Source organism: Myotis yumanensis, unplaced genomic scaffold (assembly GCF_028538775.1).
Source record: "Myotis yumanensis isolate MYYU_CA2020_CCGP unplaced genomic scaffold, mMyoYum1.0.hap1 SCAF_24, whole genome shotgun sequence".
In the NCBI taxonomy this organism is placed as follows: Eukaryota; Metazoa; Chordata; class Mammalia; order Chiroptera; family Vespertilionidae; genus Myotis; species Myotis yumanensis.
This window is the reverse complement of record NW_027223775.1, coordinates 12,015,650-12,037,802: the sequence shown is the minus strand read 5'-3', so window position 1 is coordinate 12,037,802 and position 22,153 is coordinate 12,015,650. Positions and strand designations below refer to the sequence as shown.

The 22,153-nt window shown below is 49.4% G+C and overlaps 1 pseudogene; it reads right to left on the bottom strand.

The window, feature by feature from the left end:
- LOC139000532 (histone-lysine N-methyltransferase PRDM9-like) overlaps nucleotides 1-17,537 on the bottom strand; it is an 81,348-nt pseudogene extending 63,811 nt beyond the window's left edge.
- Between the last annotated feature and the right edge of the window lie 4,616 nt (nucleotides 17,538-22,153).

Below are 22,153 nucleotides of genomic sequence, written 5' to 3'. Positions count from 1 at the left end.
CAGACAATATTCCTTGTGTGTTTTGGAAATGTGTATTACTTTTTGCTCATAGACAGTCATGGAATGTATTTTTTACTTTTATTTTAAAAATATATTTTATCGAATTTTTACAGAGAGGAAGGGAGAGGGACAGAGAGTGAGAAACATTGATGAGAGAGAAACATCGATCAGCTGCCTCCTGCACACCCCCCAGCAGGGATGCAGCCACAACCAAGGTACATGCCCTTGACCGGAATCGAACCAAGGACCCTTCAGTCCCCAGGCCAAAGCTCTATCCACTGAGCCAAACCGATCAGGGCTGGAATGTATTTTTTAGTTTCTGTGGTGAGGCATCCTTAATTAATTAATTTATTTATTTTGGTGTGGACACCATGGCTTTCGATTGTGGGGTATGCATATGTGTTTATTGTGTCTTGAGTTTTCTTTAGCATCCAGTTTTTATATTTTGGACATAATGCCTTTTTGAGTGTCCAACAAAAAGTAAATGTAGTGTTGGTTTTATGCATAGCACGTTTTATGCTTTGTGATGTTTCTCCAGAGTGGTGCATGTATGTAGTCCTCCTGTGCAGTGTGATTGGTCAGCTGTGCCGTATTTTTTCCTTGTGATGGCCGCAGCGGTTGTTTAGCTCCAGCTCCCCAGGAGTAGTCCAATGTCCAGTGACTGCCGGTTTAAAGTCTCTGATGAAGTGTGTGGCATATGTGTCCATGTGTGTCCCATGTCTGTCCCCCAGTGTCTCAATCGGCCTCAGGGCCACCATCGGAGTTTTTTTCCTTTCTGTGCCATAGCATCTGTTGATTGTATGTCACCTGGCACCGCGGAGGAGTTGAATGTCTTGGTCCGAATCTAGGGTTTGAATGTCACTGACAGATGGAAAGGTTGTCGTCGGAGCCAGGAATTGCACCACACACAGGGTCAGTCAGAGCACTTCTGTGTGCTCACAGCACTTCCAAGTAGGCCTGGTGTTTGCTCTCACCTAATGTTCAGGTACGGCCTGAGGGTAGCGGTGTGCCCCGTGATGCTGCAGAAAACGTGGATTTAGAAGACAGCATGTCTGTGATGCCTGGGTTCCTGGCCTCCTCCTGTTGCTGGCAGGTTTTTGACATAGAGCCACAGTGAGGGGTTCACTCATAGGAGGTATGTATCACATGAAAGTCTAATACAATACAATTTTTTGGAAACCTTATGGATTGTGGACATAATGCTATTGTTACCTTTGTGAGTTGAGAAGGACATGTCTTGGTTGGGCAAAGAATCTTTACAGAGGATCTGTGAAGCAAGACAAGTCACTTAGAAGAGACCTGCTGGAGTGTGAAGGAGATGGCACTTTAGAAGGAAAGAATAATGAGCGGATGGGTGGCAGGGATGGTGGCAGTTGCAACTGTCACGGAAACCTCGCAGAGACTGACATTTGGGTGTGTAGCTGAGTCTATCCCCAAGTATGATTATGTAGCCTTGGAAAGCCACCGTCCGTGCAAGGAGCCCAGCCCAGCTAGCCTGAAGTGTGCAACGTCATCCTAGTATGTGAAGGCAGTTCCAAAGGGATCACCCTATCCCTGAAGAGGTCATTGTAGTACCGAGGAGCCAAAAGCAGTTTGAAGTGTTGTAGTCCATTTTCAAGTCAATGGTAGTGATAGTTGATAATTGTAGGGTTACAGAGAAGACTATACTGTTTGGGGTACCCCTCAGGTCTCTTTTTCTTTTGACGCCCCTGAACTCTGTGTGATGTGGGTGGATAGGTGGGTGGGTGTTAGAGCGGGTGTGTTGCTGGCTTGGTTAGGGTTAATGAATGGGTTTCCTTTGGGTCAAGTCCTATTAACCTGCTGTGTATGGATTCTGCTAACAGAAATTCCTCCTTTCTAGGTCTCTGTGCCCTTCCTGGTGGCCGTGTCCTCACCACGGAGCTTGCTGTTGGTGTGGAGGGATCTGTGCCTTGTTTTCCCCCTGCACTCACCTGGCCAGCATGGAACAAAGTTTGTTGTGCTTGTGATGCCCCAGTGGCACCTCATGGTGCGGCTTCCTAGAGAAGGGAAGCTGTGACTGTGTGTGCTCACCCGCATGCATCCATGTAGCTTGTGCCTGCGGGAAGCTGACATGCCCTTACCTGGGGGCAGATGAGCTGAGGGAAAGCAGATGGAGCCCTCAACACCCGTGGCAGCCGCTGGGGTCACAGAGAGGGGGGTGTGATGGAGGCAGCTGGCCAGGCCGTCCTGTTGCCTGGGCGGCTGATGTTCTTTCTGCCCCGAGACAGTGGCCGGCCCCATCGAGGGCAAGCACAGGGCCAGGTGCAGCAACTGAGGAGCCAACGGGTGCAGCTGGAGTGGCCCTGGAGGCAGCAGGTGTCACCGGGACAGGACAGGGACTCAGCTGCCTGTCGGGATGAGAGCTCAGTCCAGAAGCTGCTGGGGGGGCAGTAGCGGTGCGCACTCCCAGCTCCCTGCTCACAGGGCCCTGAGCCCTGTGAGCAAGGCTGAGGCAAAAGTGCCTTTTTGTGACTTTGGACTGGGAGCTGCACACCATTTGCACAGCACAGGTCAGCCCTGCTGTGAAGGAGGGACCCTTCAAGGGTCTGGGGGACAGAGGTGGAGTGGGGGCCACCATGGGGGCAGATGGCCACACTGGGGAGGGAGGGGGAGAGAGCACCACCTGGTCGTGTGTGGTCCCCTCCCCACTGTATCTCAGTCCCAGCTTCTCACCCAGGGACGCCAGGATCTGCCCTCGCATGCCCATCGCGGAAGCCACAGAACATGGACAGTTCACAGTGTTTTCTCTGGGGATGGGGGTCGGGGCTGCACAGGGAAAGAAAACAAAACTGAAGAAACACACCTTCCTTCCTTAAAAAAGCATGAAATAGAGAAAAGAATAATGGATAATTATTATTGAAATCACCTAGTTCACGTAGAACTCTCTTCACAAGCCTGGTCAGGGGAAGGGAAGGGTCTTTTCCTTTGTTTTCTTTATTTTTTTAATGTGTTTTTTATTGATTTCCAAGAGAACAGGAGAGGGAGGGAGAGAGCAACATAAATGAGAGAGAATTATTGATCGGTTGCCTCTTGCAGGCTCCGCACAGGGGATCAAGCCCACAACCAGGGCATGTGCCCTGACCAGGAATTGAACCCTGACCTCCTAAACCACTGAGCCACACCTGCCAGGCAGGAGAGGGAAGGTCATGGTTCCAGGTCGTGGGTTTGGGTGCCCCCTTCAGGAACCCTCCTCCAGCAACAGATGCTGTGCTAGGTCCCTCAGGCTGAGGGGCTGACGGGCCCTCTCTGCGTGTGCCTGCTCCCTGCATTGACGTCTGCTCTGTTGTAAGAAAAGCGGGGCCTCTGGTTGCTATCGCCCCCCTCGCCTCCCCAGGCAGACGCTTACCTCTTCCCTGGAGCCTCCCTGGACTCCCACCCATGGGCCCATGAGGGTCGGTGCTCCCGGCCTTGGTGGAAGTTACCTGTGAACCGGTGACCAGGATGACCAACACGGCATGCCTGCTCTGCTCACGCGGGTCCATGGCCCATCAGACTCCCTATAAGAAACGTGCAATTAAGGATCTAAGACGGGTCAGGGGAGGGTAAGACCCGTGGACCCAGGTACAAGGCCAGCACCGGGAGCTGCTGCAAGGTGGGCTTCGCACACACTGGGAGGTGAGGTGCACCCAGCAGCTCTCAGCAGGGTGGCACGGGCCTTCTGTCCTGGTCACTCTCAGTGCTGCCTGACCAGGTTCAATGAGAGGGGAGGCCCGGGGGGAGGCTCATGCCTGACCCCACGCCTCCTTCTCAGGCAGCCGAGTCCACACAGAGAGCAGTGTGGCTGCTGGAGCTCTGAACTGGCTCCCGGTCCTTCTCTCCCCCTGCCTCCCTTGTCACCTCAAGGCCTGGCAGACGCTGTTCACCGAGAGACTCGCGTTTTACTCACCCTGAGCCAGAGGCGCCGGTGCTGACCCCACTCTGAATGACACTCCAAAGGCTGGGCCACCCTCCCACTTTATAGGTTGGAAAGAGGCACAGAGAGGTTGGGGGTCTTGCCTTAGGTCACACAGTTGTGAGGGCAGAGCTGAGTCTCAAACCCTTGAGGGCCGACCTGGGCCCACATGCTGTGCGCCACAGGAGATGCCAACGCTACAGAGGCAGCAAGAAGAGGGCGACCAGTGCTAAGACTGAGCGAGTACAGGTGTCTGCACCGGCACGCGGCCACACACACACACACACAAACACACACACAGGCACAGGCACACTCACACCCTCCGTGGCTTTCACCCGAGCCTACAGAGGTTGGAGGAATCAGGGGAGGAGCCAGGTGAAGCCAAGGGGTTGGTGGGGGGCTATTCCCATTCCTGGTGAGTCTGTCTCAAATCCCTCTCCCTGGCAGAAACCTCACTGGACTGATGCCACATTCCGCCTTCCAGGATTCAGGTCTGTGGCTGAGCGTTCTCTGTGGCCCTCCTGGAACTCTGCTTTCAGTGATAAGGGGGATGAGGCATGTTGGCTTCAGGTTTGTTTGGACACAAACTTTATTAACACGAGGCCAAAACACCCATGGAGAATATGGTGTTGACATCCCCATAGCACTTAAGGAACTGTTTGTCTATTGCCTCTCCTCATAAAAGTGGAGGGTATTTGACCAGTGATTTCTGTACAAATTACACTCTTGTGGAGGGAAAGGGGCCAGCGGGCTTCCTCTGAAGCCCCTCAGAGCAGGGGTATGAGTATGAGGTGACTACACTTGACCTACTGCTGCTGAGGAGCAATTTAGGGCTAATGACTCATTCACCCAAAATGCAAACACCAGCCTTCTCCCCTGAGTGTGTCCTCTGGTGTCTGATGACATGTGACGTCCGTGTAAAGCCTCGCCCACACTTCCTGCACACATAGGGCTTCTCCCTTGAATGTGTCCTCTGGTGTGTGATGAGAGATGACTTATCTCTAAAGCCTCGCCCACACTCCCTGCACACATGGGGCTTCTCCCCTGAGTATGTCCTCTGATGTTTGATGAGATTTGACTTCGTTGTAAAGCCTCGCCTACACTCCATGCACACATAGGGCTTCTCCCCTGAGTGTGTCCTCTGGTGTGTGATGAGAGATGACTTATCTATAAGGCCTCGCCCACATTCAATGCACACATAGGGCTTCTCCCCTGAGTGTATCCTCTGGTGTCTGATGAGATGTGACTTATCTCTAAAACCTCGCCCACACTCCCTGCACACATACAGCTTCTCCCCTGAGTGTATTCGCAGGTGTTTGATGAGATCTGATTTCCTTGTAAAGCCTCGCCCACACTCCCTGCACACATAGGGCTTCTCCCCTGAGTGTGTCCTCTGGTGTGTGATGAGAGATGACTTATCAATAAAGCCTCGCCCACACTCCCTGCACACATAGGGCTTCTCCCCTGAGTATGTCCTCTGGTGTGTGTTGATATGTGACCCATCATCGAAGCCTTGCCCACACCCTCCAGGCTTGATTGCTACAATTTTTGACATTCGTACTCCCACAGATAATTTGCCTGTGTTCTTTGGATTCACGTTGTGGCCTGGGCTGGGCTTTTCCTCCATTATTCTCTCACGCTCACTGGAGCTCCCCATGTGTCCATTGGGAGGCTTGCAAGAGGCCCTTGAAGTTTCCCTGTGCCTGATCCTTTTAAGCAAAGTTGTGGACCTTCCTTTGACCTCTTGACCTTCAACTTTGTCATTCCAGTCATGTGGACCCGTATGTTGCTGCTGCTGTTGATTTGGATGCTCTGGGCCGGGTTCCTCTGACTGGAGGTGGTTTCTTGCAGATGCTCCTGGCAGAATCTCAGTGGGGTGATTGCGTTTCACATGTTGGCTGAGAAATGTCTGACTGGAGAAGGCCACAGAGCAGGAGGGACAGGGGTGGATCTCTGGCTTTGGTTCTGCTGAAGAAGAAAGTTTTGGTCAGGGCAGGTGTGGGCAAGGGTGCCGGTGCGGTATGCTCTGTCTCCGGGAAAGACCTGGCCCCGGAATCATTCTTACTCTATTGACAGTGGAAGCTTTGCCTCCCACAAAATGTTCCTTCACAGTCTATTTATCTTTTTCTTTGTCTTCACTACTCTTCTTCAGAAATCCAGAGACTCCATATTAAAAGTCTTTTCTACAGCCCTGGCCAGTGTGAATCAGTGGATAGAGCCTCAGCCTGTGGACTTAAAGGTCCGGGTTCAATTCCTATCAAGGGCATGTGCCTCGGTTGCAGGCTTCTCCCCGGCCCCGGCCCTGGTCAGGGCATGTGCAGGAGGCAACAAATCGATGTGTTTCTCTCACATCAATTTTTCTCTCGGACTTTCCCTCTCTCTTACACTCTCTATAAAAATCAATGGGAAAATATCCTTGGGTGAGGGTTGAAAAGAAAGAAGATCTTACAGATCAAGGATCATCAGTAGCCATTTCACTCCTTATATGGGTGGGACTATTGTGACCTTTCCATGTACGTGTATCTTCTAAGTCATGTTAAAGAGAAAAACCACAGGCCCGGCCAGGTAGGTCAGTGGTTGAGCATCAACCCATGAACCAGTGCGTCACCAGTTCGATTCCTGGTCAGGGCACATGCCCAGGTTTTGTGCACGATCCCAGCAGGAGGCAACTGATTCATGTTGATATTTCTATCTCTCTCTTCGTTTCCATTCCTCTCCCTCTCAAATCAATAAAAATATTTAAAAATAGAGAAACCATAGGCCCCAACTAGCAATTGCTTCTCTCTCAGTTTTCCACAAATCATAAAATGGAAATATGTCTTTCCTCACACAGTATTCCTACTTGATTTCTTTCAGTGTTAGCCTATTTCAAATACACTACAAAGTCCTATTTCAAAATATCTTTCCAACCATCCCCTAGCCAGTGTGGCTCAGTAGATAGAGCATCGCCTTGGGGACTCCAGGGTCCTGGGTTTGATTCTAGTCAAGGGCACATATCTTGGTTGCAAGTTCAATCCCCAGCCCTGGTTGGGGTGTGTGTGGGAGGCAAGCTACTGATGTTTCTCTCTCTATCTATCTATCTCTCTCTCTCTCTCTTCCTCTCTCTCTCTCCCTCTGTCTCACCCCCTTCCTTCTACTCTCTCTCAAAACAAATTAGTGGAAAAATATCGTCAGGTGAGGATTAACAACAACAACAAAAATATTTCCCCAATCCTGCTTCTTACACTCCTGACATCCGTCCCTCTCCAGCCAGTCCGCCTTCCTCTCTCACTTGGAGTTGAAATAATCTCGGAGGGGATTCCCCACTGAAGTTTATTTTCCAAAAAATTAACAAAGCATAATTTTAGAACATGCCACTCTGCAGCTGAAAACTGCCCATTTGTCCCCTCTCACTCAAGAAAGTCCCCAGTATCTCAGCTTGGATCATAGGCACTGTATTTCCAGGCTGCTAGGCATCTGTCCAAACTCCGTTCTTACCCTCTGTACCGAGACTGAGACAGGAGTAGCCCTCAGCCAGATCAACACCCCACCTCTTTCCTTTCCTGCACCAGCCGCTCCCCCTGCCCTGGACCCTGTGCCACAGGTGTTGTAAATGTTATCTCCTGAGAAAGCCCTCCCCTGACCTTCTGAATCTGACACACCCACCCTCCCCCACACTGATCCGTAGGCACTTGTCCCGGGCCCATTTTCTCCAAAGCGCTAATCACTGTGTACTATTAAGCACATGCACACATGTATGCCCGGGCTTCCCTCCTTCACCAGCCAGCTCCCAGGAGCAGTGATTCTGATCATCGTGTTAATCTGTATTTCCAGCTCCCGGAACCCTGTGTGGCACCGAGTAGGAATTCACATGACAAGTCACTGAAATAATGAATGAATGCATGTTAACGCACACATTTCATTTAGAGATATGCAGTAAATGAAGAAGAAACAGCTAAAGTGTTCCAAAAAAACAACAACAGCCCCACAAACAACCACGTTGATGAGAGAGCTGGTTAAGTGCCTGAAACCTTTTTTTTATTTGCCTCTAATCCTTTCAGCACTATATGATGCTGTGCATTTTGTGCATGAAGTATCTTTAAAAATGGAACACAAATTGGCCCTGGCCAGTGTGGCTCAGTTAGTTGAGCATTGTCCCATTCACCCAGAGGTAGCCAGTTTGATTCCTGGTCAGGGCACATGTCTGGGTGGTGGACTTGACTCCCAGTAGGGGGCATGAAGGAGGCAGCAGATTGATATTTCTCTCTCTCTCTCTTCATCTCGGTCTCTAAAGCCAATAAAAGCATATTTTTAAAAATTACAACAAAAATAAAAATATTAAAATTGTTCCTAAGAATCAAAGACCTATGTGATGAATCATCAATTTCTGAACCATCTGATTTGAAGCTTATTTGACTCTACAGTGGATTTTACTCCACTTGAGAGTTGGACCATGAAAACTTCTAAGAATTCTTTCTTTCCATGTTGAAGAAGAGTGGTGCCCACCTCCCCCAGCCACAAGCTCTGTCTTCCACTTGCTTCCCCACTTGATGCCCAGCTTTTGGCCATACTCTTCTCCATACCAGACCAGTAGCTCACAGCCCTTCCTCACGACCCGGTAGGTTCGGTAGAAAATCTGCCTGTGATATTGAACGGCCACCAGGTTCTGTTCTTCCTCATCCCAGGAGCAGTTCACATACCTGGGGTTGAGGCAGATGAAAGGAAAGAAAACCACAGGTGATTAGTTTCCACTACCTGTCATATTCCTGTCCAGCTCCTCACTGACGCTTAAGGCCCTCAGCACTGATGGCACCCACACCCACGCTCCAGGGGAACCTTCTGTTCAATGTCCGAGCCTCTGTCACAAGGTCATGTAAATTCCTGTCCCTAAGTCCTGCTCTCAGTGCTCATCCTGCCTAATGCCATTTCCAAAGCCTCATTCCAGACTTTCTCATCAAACCCGGTGACCTCGAGCTTCTCTAAGCTCTAAGTCAGGTTCTGTGTGACACCACAGAAGTTGGTGCTTGATCTAGGACTCTGCTTCTGGATTAGCTCACATCATTCAACACTCAGTCCAAGTCTACCTTCTCTTCAGAGGCCTTTCTCGAGTCTCCCCACACTTTATTGAAGGCATCGTTCAGTTGCCTCCCCCAGGTTCCCACAGAAACATGGAGGTCTCTTTGTCTTAGAAAAATAACACAGAACAATACTAGTTTATTCATAATCTGTGTCCTCTGATACAAGAGAGCCCCTCAGGAAAGGGCCATGAGCACTATTACTCTGCAGGCTCCAACACCCAGTTCTAGTTAGAAGTGAGGCTGGGATGATGTGCTGCCCTCACAGGTTTAGACTATCCTTGGTTTAAGGGTATCTGGGCACTGGGCACTCCTTGAAAAATAGGAAAATTATAGTTAAAGATTAATGAAATAAAATGTTTCAAGTCCGTCTGCAGTAAGTCCTCCCTAGGGTCATGGATTGTGTGATCTGTGTAGGTAATGAATTCCTTCCTCTAAAATGGAACATGTAAGTGTTTAATGTCCATTAGATAAATCACAGAGTAATCCAATGTTCTCAAGGTTTTCCCAGTGCCCAAACTAGAAACTTGTATTTTGAAGACATATGCTATACTTTTACCTCCTCTTTTCCTAAATGTCTCTTGATGTTCAAGGTCACTGTATGGAGAAAAAAGGGGAACAGGGGACTGAGGGAGACCATTAGGGAGGCATGTTGGGAAGAACAGATGTGTGGGCTGTCAGGCATGAGTATCCTCTCTGGCACTCAGAAGCCCAGTGAACTTACCTCATCCAGTTGGCCTGAGATGCATCCTTTCCGTTCACATACTCATAGCAGTTTCTCGCTGTGGTGATCTGCATTTCAGGAAAAGAAGTTAAAGGCTGTGTGTGTGTGTGTGTGTGTGTGTGTGTGTGTGTGTACATAATAGAATACTTACTCTACCGTCATCACATCTCTTTCAGCCTGCATGGTGATTCAACTCCCAATGATGATCACAGGATATTTTTCTTACTCATCACCTACAGATCTGAGTCGATTTGCCCATTAAGCAGGAGCCCCACAAGGGAGGAGTCTGTACAACTTTGCTCCCATTTGCCCCCTGATCTTTAGAGAGGAGCTCCATGTTCATGCAAAGTCTGCTCAGTACACAGAGCTAACTAACCATATTGTCCCCATCCATGTCCCAGCATGTAGAAGGTGGGGCCCACCAAGCCACCGGAGGGCCGTGGGAAGCCAGAGGACAGGGAAGAGGCAAACTTCTCATCAGCCAGGAGTAGCCGCTGTTGGCTGTGGCTTCATCTTCTGTGATCTGACCCTCATAAGGGCCAAAGTACAGGCCCACCGGCAGATCACATTCCTCATTCCACACTCCAAGCCCAGCCTCAGGGATGCCTGATGGTCCGATTCTCCACCCAGGGGGCAGAGTGAGGGCTGAGCGGTTGCCATGCCCCTTGTCCACGGAACTGTCTTTTACAAAAGTAGGAGGTCCATGCACAGCACAGCTGTCAATGAAGAAGTTCTGACACTTCTCACAATCTGGAGGCAAGAGCAACAGGTATTAGTCAGGGTGCAGTGCATGTTCCTGGACATGAAGAGCTTCAGAAAGAGCTCACATCAGTGAGCCTCAATCCTGTACTCCCGGTCACGAGAGGAAGGGAATGATTTGGGCACCCAAAGACGAGGTGAAATTATTGCATCAAGACATAACATGCTCCTTGGTGAGGGTCAGCTTACAGAGGTAGTCATCGTCCTGGGGCTCGCTGATCTCTTGGTAGACCTGGCCCTTTCTCTCTCGTAGGCTATACGTCTTCCCTTCGATCTCCTTTCTCCTGAGGTCTACATGGGAGAAGAGCAGGTGTACCAGGGTCAGGGAGGTCTGGAACATTAGTCCCCGTCTTGTCAGAAAACACACAATGTCCTCCCATCAAATGATCACCTGTTCTTTCATAGTATCTTGTATTTTCCTCCATTAACTAAAAGAGTAGCACTCCACACTGACTAATGATGGCTGATTCAATTTTAGTTTCTAGATGGTCCCATTATCAGGTTCAACCTCCCAACCTTTAGTCATTCATAAAAGATGTAGTAAGGGTACATCATGTGTTCGGCACTGAGTAAAGACCTGGGCACACAACACCAAGAGAATATGGTTGCTACTATCACACATGGATTTATTGGACAACTTGCATTTGTCAATTGTTTGAGATTTACTTATAGCTTGCAAACTATATGTGAACCTTGTTTCCTTATGTTCACTTTACACATTAGCATTCAGGAGCTCAGAGAGTTTGTAAGATTAGCTCAAAGCTTCAGTGCTAACTCCAGTTTCAAATCCAGGCCTGTGCAAAGTCCACCCCACATACCTAGGCTATACTGATCAGTCTTTCTAGAGGAATTAGTGGAACTGAAATCTCCAGATTATTTAACTTACCCAATTTCAATCTAGGGTGCTGTCTGGTGGTTCTTGCTTCTCCAAGAGGGGGCACTAGTTTCTGGGTCTGCTCTGAGCCACTTGTGGTAAACAAATTTGCTGTTTCTGACAATTCCTCCAAACTAGACTCATTACTTAATGGCGTCATGGACTTTGCCTTCAATGTGAAAGTCACATATTAAAAGGTAACATGCATTGATTTAGTTATGTAGGGTTTATGATATATTTTCACATACATGACTTTAAGGAACACCTCAACAACTCTTTGAAATACCTGGGAAGTATGAATATTAGAGGAAAAAGAAATGGCCAATGTGGGTTGTGAATTGAAGACTAGAACCCATGCCTTAAGGATCTTTTTTTTATAGAACAGTGAGAGTGAAGGATACTGGGAAGAGAATAAGTCAGAGTGAGGCCCTAACCAGTGTAGCTCAGTTGATAGAGTGTCAGCCTGCGGACTGAAGGGTCCTGAGTTCGATTCCAATCAAGGGCGAGTGCCTTGGCTGCAGGATCCTCCTCCCTGGCCCGGGCCCTGGTCTGGGCTTATGCAGGAGGCAACCAATCAATGTGTCTCTCACATTGATATTTCTCTCTCTCTCTCTCTCTCTCTCTCCCTCTCTCTCTCTCTCTCCCTCTCTCTCTCTCTCTCCCTCTCCTCTCTCCCTCTCTCCCTCTCTCTCTCTCTCTCCCTCTCCTCTCCTCTCCTCTCCTCTCCTCTTCTCTTCTCTTCTCTTCTCTTCTCTTCTCTTCTCTTCTCTTCTCTTCTCTTCTCTTCTCTTCTCTCTCTCTCTCTCTCTCTCTCTCTCTATCTCTATCTCCCTTTCTCTTCCATTCTCCCTAAAAATCAATGAGAATATATCCTTGGGTGAGGATTAAGAAAATGAAAGAAAGAAAGAAAAATAGTTGGCAGAGCCCTGGCTGGTGTAGCTCAGTTGGTTGAACTGAAGGATTGCCGGTTCCATAACTGGTCAAGGTACATGCCCCGGTTACAGGTTAGTTCCAAGGTTGGGGTCTATGTAGGAGGCAACCGATCCATGTTTTTCTTGCTCACTGATGCTTCTCTCCCTCTACCTTCCTCTCTCCCTCTCTCTCAAATCAGTAAAAACATATATTTTTTAAAAGAAATGGCTGGCAGAAACCTATCATGACCATAAGGAAAATTATGCTAAAACTAGAGGCCCAGTGCACGAATTCAGGCATCAGGCCTGACCTGTGGGATCGGGCCAAAACTGGCTCTCTGACATTCCCTGAGAGGTCCTGGATTGCGAGAGGGCACAGGCCAGGCCGAGGGACCCCACTGGGGCACGATCGGGGCTGGGGAGGGATGCGGGAGGTTGACCAGCCAGGGAGGGACCGCAGGAGGACTCCAGGGTGTGTCTGGCCATCTCGCTCAGTCCCGATCAACTGGACCCCAGCAGCAAGCTAACCTATAGGTCAGAGCATCTTCCCCCTTGTGATCAGTGCACGTCATAGCGAGCAGTTAGTGGCATTAGCGTATCATCAGCATATTATGCTTTGATTGGTTGAACGGACGACTGGACACTTAGCATATTAGGCTTTTATTATGTAGGATGTGCAAATTACTATATCATGGAAAGAATATTTGTGAGTAGATTAGTTGGTTCCCACCAATTCTGTTTGAATAAGGTTGTGCTACTAGCTAGTTTTCTTCATTTTCCTGACCTATAACATGCTAATTCTTAATGTTATAATGAACATGAAATATAATGGTGTTCACCAAAGTGTTCTGTGAGCTCTTTGATACAGTATGACTGTGAGATTACAGTCCTGCTATCAATGTACCTCTCAGCCATCTCTATATTTGAAATCACATGTAAATTATCTTCATTATCTTTTGAACCTATTCTAGTTTAATTTGTAAATTTGAAAGCCCTCTTTCAGCAAACATTCAGGGGTCCTCAGGGACCCTGAGCTGGGCCTGGGACTTCTAGGAGAGAAGAATCTGGTATGAACCAAAGAGCTCACAATGCAGAGGTAGGCAGGCGGAGCAAATGATTCAAACAAGATGACATTGGCCTAATTAGAGCTCAGAGAAAAAAGCCATACTTCTTCTTACTGGAATGAGCATTCAAAACCAGTTCCAGATGGGTGAGCTTCTATTGAATAGTGTATCATCTCTATGAAGTCCTTAAGTCACTTTACTGTTTATTGTTTTGCAATAGTCAAGCCTGAAGCTCCCCACAGTTGAGAGATGCTTTCTTTTATTTGACTAGGAGGCTCTGATGCTGGGGTTCCTATGTCCTTCTTCATGTGGGACCATGCACCGTGCAAACTGCCTAGATGTCAGTGAGCTTCCGCGAGTCGCAAGTCTTAGTGCATCTCTCACTGCAGCATAGCGTTTGGAACCAGCAGTCAGTGAAAGATGTAATCATGGATGGATAAGACAGTGGAAAGTGCATAAAACTATGGAAATTTTAATGAGCTTGTAAGTGGTTTAGAGATGAAGCTATGGATTAGATTGCATGCCCACCAATACTGTGATCTCAGACATATAATCAAACACTTCTATATGTCAGAAACCTCAGGTTCCTCATCAGAAATGGTGATAGTTATAGTACCTACCTCAGAGGGTTGTGGGAAGGTTTAAGTGAGTTTATTCAGGTAGAATTCTTAGAGTCAGAAGCATTGTGAAGATAAAACCCATGGTAGCTACGATTGTTGCTCAAGTTATTAACGACTAAGATGATATTGAGCATTTTGTTGAAGAGGTCAGGAAAGGAAGGTGGCAGTTTCTAGGGTGCACTCTGATTTTTTCCTCCTCTTCCCTGCATTTGCATCAAGGAGGGAGATTTTCTTTTCCACAGGATTTGGGAAATACTCACCTTCTGATGTTTATTCTGTTCCACTCTGCAGGCCATCCAAGAAGGTTTAGCTAAAAGATGGTGAGAAATCAATAATATATAGTATTATTATATAATTATATTAATATATAATTTCAGAGAGGAAGGGAGAGGGCGAGGGAGAGAGAGATAGAAACATCAATGATGATAAAGAATCATAGATTAGCTGCCTCCTGAACACGTCACACCAGGAATCGAGCCCACAACCCGGGCATTTGCCCTGACCCGGAATCGAACTGTGACCTCTTGGTTCACAGGTCGACGTTCAATCTCTGAGCCACGCCTGCCGGGTGAGAAATCAGTTTTGGTTGGCAATTGTTTCAAAATGTGCAGGTTCTTATTCTTTCAGAATTCTGAATTAGAGGGTATTCCAAGGACAGATCAGAGATGATTCGAAAATGATTTTTTGATGTTTCAGTAGGCTTATGCTTTTATTGGGAGCATCAGCTAATTTTCTTAAATGTTTACGAACAGACAAAACCCCATCTGTACTTCATCCTCTGTTATATATATATATATATATATATATATATATATATATATATATATATATATATATATATTTCAATTGGCCTAGCCCTGGCTGGGCAGCTCAGTTGGTTGGAGGATTTTCTTGTGCACCACAAAGTTTTGGATTCGATCCTTATTGGGGCGTACACGGGAGGCAAGTGATGGATGTTCCTCTCTCACATTCATGTTTCTGTTTCCCTCCCTTCCTCTCACTAAATTCAATGAATATCCTTGGGTGACGATTTAAAAAATAAAATTGCCCTAAAAAGCAAAAAATAAAAAAATTGGCCTGTCATAACAGGAGTATAATAAAGGTCATATAACTGCTAAGAAACTCTACTCTGCAACCCGGCCCTTTCTCTTCTCTGTCTTCTGTCTTCACACTGGCCTTGTCCAGTCCAATGGCACCAGGACCACCTTGCCTCCTTTCTTTCTTATCCTTCCTCCTTTGCACATATAGACTGTGCCAACCTTTCCTAATCACTAGATTCTGATCAGCATGACACAGTCTTAGGAACAAAGACTCAGGTCTATTCAGCACAGAAAGAGTTTCGGGCAAGTTAGAGATAATGTCGTGACTTCAGCTATGTTTCAACCTCAGACCCATGGAACTACGGACCCTACCAACCAGACTTTCATGAAACCTGGCAGATGATGCCATGTCTGACAGGGAACCTGATCCAAGGATGAACTACCTCCTACCCTGGCCCACAACCCAACCCCCTAACTACCATGAGTAATAATTTTCCCATTTGTCCCCATGCAGGTCATAGAGCATGGCTCACCTATCAGAACTTCCTCCTTCTATGTGATGACAACTCTTCTGAATTAGTTATTTTTTACTCACTTTTATGTTTTCGTATACTTACTTATTAACGTTCTATAAAAATACAATTATTTTATTATTTATTTTATTTTTCCCATCACCATTTATCCCCCTCTAGTATTATTTTTCAATCCTCACCTGGGGATATATGTTTATTGATTTTAGAGAGACAGGAAGAGAAAGAAAGAGAGGGAAACATGGATGTGAGCGAGAAGCATCGATCAGTTGTATCCCATACACTCCTTGACTGGGGATGGAACCCGAAACCTTTCTGGTGTATGGGAGGATGCTCCAACCACTGAGCCTCCTAGCCATGGCTATTTATTTATTTTTATTTTGAGAGAATGTTTATTAAAGCTGGGGACAGTGAAACAAGGAAGGGCTTAGGATAGAAGCAGCAGCAGGAGAGAGCCTAGGCGGGGCTGCTGTGTTGCTCTAGAAAGGTTATAGGAAAGAATTCAGACTAGGTGGGGCGGCTTTGTCTCATTGGAAAGTCATAGAAAAGGGGCCTTGGAGACAGGTTCAGGGGGTTAGCCTGAATGAGCTGCCACTGCCCGTACTCCCTGGTGCAAGTGTCCTGAGTCTCTTAGTTTAGGAGATGTACACCTGGGAGGGAAGTAGAGGTGGGAGGGAGAGGGGTATATTAGAGCCCCAGTGCACAAAATTTATAAATGTATGCACTGGTGGCAGGGTGGGGGTGGGGGAATCCCTCAGCCCAGCCTGTGTCCTCTGTGCCCTCTGGCAGTCTGGGAGCCCTGGGATCCATCGCCTGCAGAGGGAGGCCCGTTCAGCAGCCCCAGCTCTGCATTGGTGGCCTGGCCTCCCTCTTTGGGGTGACGGGGAGCCCCCATTGATCACCCAGGGGCTAGTGGCCTGGGCCTCCCTCTGCAGGGCATCATGGGGGATGGTGGTGCCGACGCATTGCATTGCACAGGCCTTGGTTGGTCTGGTGCCAGTGTGTGTCATAGCCTGGTCATCTGGAGGGTCCTTCAGCTGGTCCTCCCCGGATTTGCATATTATGGTTTTATTATCATAGACTTAGGGGGTGGGGCTGGGTGGAGGTGAGCAAAGGGGGAGAAATGGGGGACCTCTGTGATACTTTTGACAATAAAATATTGCTACACATTTAAAGAGGTTCTATGAACCTGGCCAGTGTGGCTCAGTGGTTAAGCCTCGACCTATGAACCGTGAGGTCACGGTTGAATGACCGTCAGGGCCCAAGACCAGGTTCCCCGCACGATCCCGGTGGGGGGCCTGCAGGAGGCAGGATGGAGGCTTCTCTCTCTCTCTCTCTCTCTCTCTCTCTCTCTCTCTCTCATGAATGTATTAATAAAAAGGGGTTTATGTGAACAGTCCCTGGCTTGTAACTGCTTTGCCTCTTGCTTGTCCCTGGTAACTCCCAAGAGGCCTTCGACCTGCACCCGGGTTGGGGTCAGGTACCTGCGCGCCCTCCGCTCGCACCTCGCGGCCTCGGGGTCCACTCTGCATCCGAGTCCTTGGCCTGGGGCTTGGCGGTCCTCCCGCGGCGACACGTGAACGCGGGTCGAGGGGCCCTGAGACCTGGAAGGAGAGAAAGAAAGTCTGTCCTGCAGGCGAAGACCTGAGGGAACGAACAGCAGAGCCAGCGCCGGCCGGGAGCGCGGAGCCCGGGGCGCCCTGGACTGAGCCCCCTCCCCCCGCCCCCACTCCCACCCCCCGCGGTCCCGTCACCGATGCTGAGCAGCGCCTCGGAGTTGCTCTTCACGTTCTGGTGCCAGGCTCGCTCCCAGGCCCCCATCTGTGCCCACTCCTCCTGAGACAAGAAGACCGACACGTCCCTGCAGGCGGCCCTGGGCTGGAGGAGAGACCGTCCGTGCGTCTGTCCGCCTGGCCCGAGTGGGGACGTCCCTTCCCCACCTCCTCACCCCCCTCTCCCACCCCCTGCGGACCCCCTCACCTTGGGCCTGAGCCCCGCTCTCTCCGCCTCCTCCTCGGGGCGCTCCTGCGGCCCCTGTCGGGGTTCATGGTGCCGACACCCGAACCCCAGCCCGAGGCCGTGGTGCCTGTGGAAGGAGGAGGCGTTGAGGGACCAGCTCCCGCCGGGCAGGGCGTCCCCAGGGGACAGAACCGGACCGAGGACCAGGAGCCTAGGCTGCGGTCATTGAGAACCACCAGGGGGCGGTCTCCTTCCCGCGGCAGCCGGGGCGTCGCAGGGGGCGGCTGAGGGGTGCGGTGGGGGGCGTGGGTCTGAAGGGCGGGGTCAGGGAGGACTGAGGGGCGCGGGGGGGGGGGTCTGAGCTGCAGGGTGGGGGTCTGAGGGGCGCGGTGGGGGGGCTGAGGGGCGGAGTCAGGGAGGACTGAGGGGCGCGGTGGGGGTCTGAGAGGCTTGGTCATGGGCGCGGTCTGAGGGGCGTGGTCGGGGGTGTGACAGGCGGGTTAGGGGGACCGAGGATCTCTCAGGAGGACACCGGGGGTCTTTGGCTGGGGGTTGAAGGCCCGAGGCAAAGGGGTTCATACGCCAGGCCCTGGTTTTCCTGTCCGTCTCTGGCCGCGCTGCCACCTGGCCGAGGTCCCCCAAACCCGAGCTCCGACCCGGCGTGCTCCCGTGTGTGGCGGGGCCAGGGGGGGAGCTTCCGGCTTCCAGAGCGTCAGCGCCAGCCGCCAATCAGTGCTGCGGTCACAGAGCCCTGCCCGCCAATGGGCAGTCAGAAACGCGGAAAGGGCGGGGCGAAGGGTGGAGCCTTCCTGCCAGGCAAGGGCAGAATCCGGTGGAAATGGCCACAGCCCCCCCCCCCCCCGCGCCACAACCCCCCGTGGTGATTGGCTGCCCAGGGTCCTGTGAGTGTCGCTCAAGAAGCCTTCAGCCAGGGCGCTGCTGGGCGGTGTCCAGGCCTCGGATTCCTGAGGCGTCGCGGATGGACGCCCGGAACCCCCAGCTTGGGCAGGTGTTGGGGTGACGCGGCCTTCCTGCCGCCTGACCGAGTCTCTGTTCCACCCGATGGTATTCAGGGTCCCGGACAGTCTTCCAGGCGCATGTGTTCGCTTCCTTAGCGAGAGGACCAGGCGGTAGGCGGGGAGTTGCATTCTGGGAAACAGGGATTCCCACTAGACCAGCGGTTCTCAACTGTGGGTCGCGACCCCTTTGGGGGTCGAACGTACCTTTCACAGGGGTCGCCTAAGACCATCGGAAAACACATATATAATTAGATATTGCTTTTGTGATTCATCACTATGCTTTAATTATGTTCAGTGTGTAACAATGAAAATACATGCTGCATGTCAGATATTTACATAAAGATCCATAACAGTAGCAACATTACAGTGATGAAGTAGCAACGAAAATAATTTTATGGTTGGGGTCAGCACAACATGAGGAACTGTATGAAAGGGTCGCGGCATTAGGAAGGTTGAGAACCACTGCCTTAAAGGAAGCTGTCAGCCAATTCCTTTGCAAAAACGATCCTCTGCATCCCTCTTGTGGCCGTTCAAAGAATAACACCTTGTGTTTCTGTCCGAGGTTCTGAAATTTCAGCTAATGTCCTGTGAATTTGATGAAAAATTCTGCCCCCAAAACCACAAACAAACAAACAAAAAACAAAACCCACAGAAAACCCTACAAAATCATCGCGGCTGTCCAGGTTGCAATTATTCCTTCCCTGCATACACTGACGTCACGGGTCTGGCTTTTGCACCCCTTCCCGTCCCAGCCCTGCAAAGGGAGGCCTTGGCTGCTGCAGTGACATGGGGAAGCTGTGCGTTCACTAATTCAGTGCGTAACCTAGAGGCTGCCATTATTGAAGCCGTCAGTCCTGGGGCGGCCGCCGTTACCAAGGGAGCCAGTAGCGGACAGGTCTCCTTTCCTGAGGCAGCCAGAAACCCGGCGGCCACTATGATTGAGGCAGCCAGTCCCTTGGATGACACCATGATGGAGGCAGCCAGTCCGTACAGCGACGTGCAGGGGTATCGGCAGAATGTGTTATTCCCACTAGACTCAGCGGCCTCTGTAGGGCATTACTGAGGCAGCCAGTACCCTAGCGGCTGCAATGATCGAGGCAATCAGTAGCCTAGAGGCGGGCATTACTGAGGCAGTCCTTCCCCTGTAGGCTGCCGTTATTGATGCAGTCAGTACCAGGGAGGCTGTCGTTATTGATGGCACCTCCAGATGCAGGGTTACCATGGGAACGTGTTAGTACCGGGAGAAAAAAATTCAACTTAAACTTTAGTGTTGAAACCCAGTGTGTTTTTTAAAAACATATATATTTTTATTGATTTCAGAGGTGAAGGGAGAGGGAGAGAGATGGAAACATCAATGATGAGAGAGAATCCTGGGTCCGCTGCCTCCTGTATCCCCCCCTCCCCACTGGGGATCGTGCTTGCAACCCATGCATGTGCCCTGACCGGGAATCGAACCATGGAGCCTTCAATATGCAGGCTGACACTGTGTCCACTGAGGCACACTGGCCAGGGCCACAGTGGTTTTTTTTAGAAAGATATATTTCTACTATTTCAGAAAGGAAGAGAGAAAGATCAAAGGTGAGTGGTCATCCTAGATTCGCTGCCTTCTGCCAGAAGAAAGAGTGACATATGTTCTCATCTGCTAAGCAGAAGGAATAGACCTGGTCAGTGTTGTTCACTGGTTAGACCTTCGGATGCCCAGGGAAGGGTCGCTGGTGGGATTCCTGGTCCAGAGCACATATCTGGGATGCAGGTTTCATTGCCAGCCCCAGTCTGGGCTCCTGTGGGAGCCAAAGATCCATGTGTCTCTTGCATATTCATGCTTGCTTTTTGGTTTCTTCTCTCTCCTCTCCTTCCCTCCTTCCCACCCTCACTCTCTCTGTAAAAAACATATCCTCTGGTAAGAATTAACGAAAACATACACAAGAAAAAAGGACAAAGAAGGAAAAGATTTGGAGGGTGTGAAAAAGCAGCATACCCCTAAAGAAAGGCACCATGATCAGCACCGCATTCAGCTCTGCTGATGTTTTTCCACGTGATGTGTGTATAAGATAAAAACAAAATGTCCGACCGAAAACCGGTTTTGCTCAGTGAATAGAGCATCGGCCTGCGGACTGAAAGGTCCCAGGTTTGATTCCAGTCAAGGGTATGTACCTGGGTTGGGGGCCATCCCCAGTAGGAGATGTGGAGGAGGCAGCTGATCAATGTTTCTCTCTCATTGATATTTCTAACTATCTATCTCCCTTCCTCTCCGTTAAAAACCTCTAAAATATATTTTCAAAAGAGAAATAGGCTATATTCTTTAAAATAATAAAAATAAAATGTCTGAGTGTCCCTTAGATGCCAAGTTCCTGACAGAACATGAGAGGCCACTCTAGCGTGGTCCTTGCAGGGTCTCCCAACCAGCAGGTTAGGTGCGAGGCTCTCGGGGGCGAGGCCGGGAGGAGGAGGGGAAAGCGAGGTGTGAAGGAGGTGGGAAATGGACAGAGGAAAGTCCTTCATGTGCTCCCCTCTACTGCCTTGTGCCGCGGCTCCCAGAGTCACTCACACTGAGAAGATGCATGCAGACTCACCCAGTGTGGGTGACCAAAGGACACACAGACCACAGGACAGACAGATAATTGAGGCTGCAGTAGCCTGGAGAGGTGACATCCGGGAACCTGTGGTCACTGTGCTATTTCCATTTATCCTTCCAGATTTACCTTCTTAGTGGTTTTTTTGCTCCAGAACTCTGGATTCCATTTCAGGGTAGGCTGGAGGAGAGACCGTCCGAAGGACAGCACCTACTTTATGGTGACTCTGCCCAAAACCCAAGACCTCTTTGGACATCCATTCACACATCAGTTGTTTGGAAAGTGATCTCAAACTTATTCTATATAGTTATGATATGCATGAAAAATAAATCATAGCCAAGCAATTATCTGTTTGATGTATCATACATTTGTATTATACATACATTTTATTTTAGAAAATGACATTTGTTGTACAAAGTTGCCTTCCTAAGTGTAATTTAATGAGCATGTTAAAAACTTTCTAAGTATGAATGTTTTACTTGGCAGATGTTTAGGAACTTGGTAAGTATGAGTGTGTATCGCTGCCCAAGAATCTGTTGGGGGTCGTGTGTTGTCACCAAGCAGAATGTTTGTTGAATGTCTGGTCCCCTTGTCGAGACAGCCTGCAGGGTTTAACCTTCATTTTGTTATGAACCTATAGGCAGGAGGTAGCAGTAAACTTGTACTGATGCCACACCTCCCACTTTCTGTGATGATGGAAGCAGGCCTGATGCTCCAAGCAGCATGAGAACACCAGCAAGGTAAAGGTTCTCATCCTCCTGGCATGTAATCTACCCAGCCAGGGCCACATTGTGTTTCTAGTAAACCGGTTATCCAAATCGCAACACACAGCCCAGCAAGCGAGGCTCAATGATTCAGTGTTGACCTATGAACCAAGAAGTCACTTTGATTCCTGGTAAGGGCATGCACATCACCTGATTCTTTCTCTTTGTCAGATCAAGCACAACAGATTTAAAATAAAACTGGAAACTGTGAAATCTCCTCCTATTCTCCCCCAAACGGTATCAGATTTTACTGAGAATACCCACCACTTGTCTTCCTTAGTCATCATGAGAATTCCAGTTCATGAATGTTCACAGTATCTCACTTCAAAACCTGTGTGCACGTATTCAC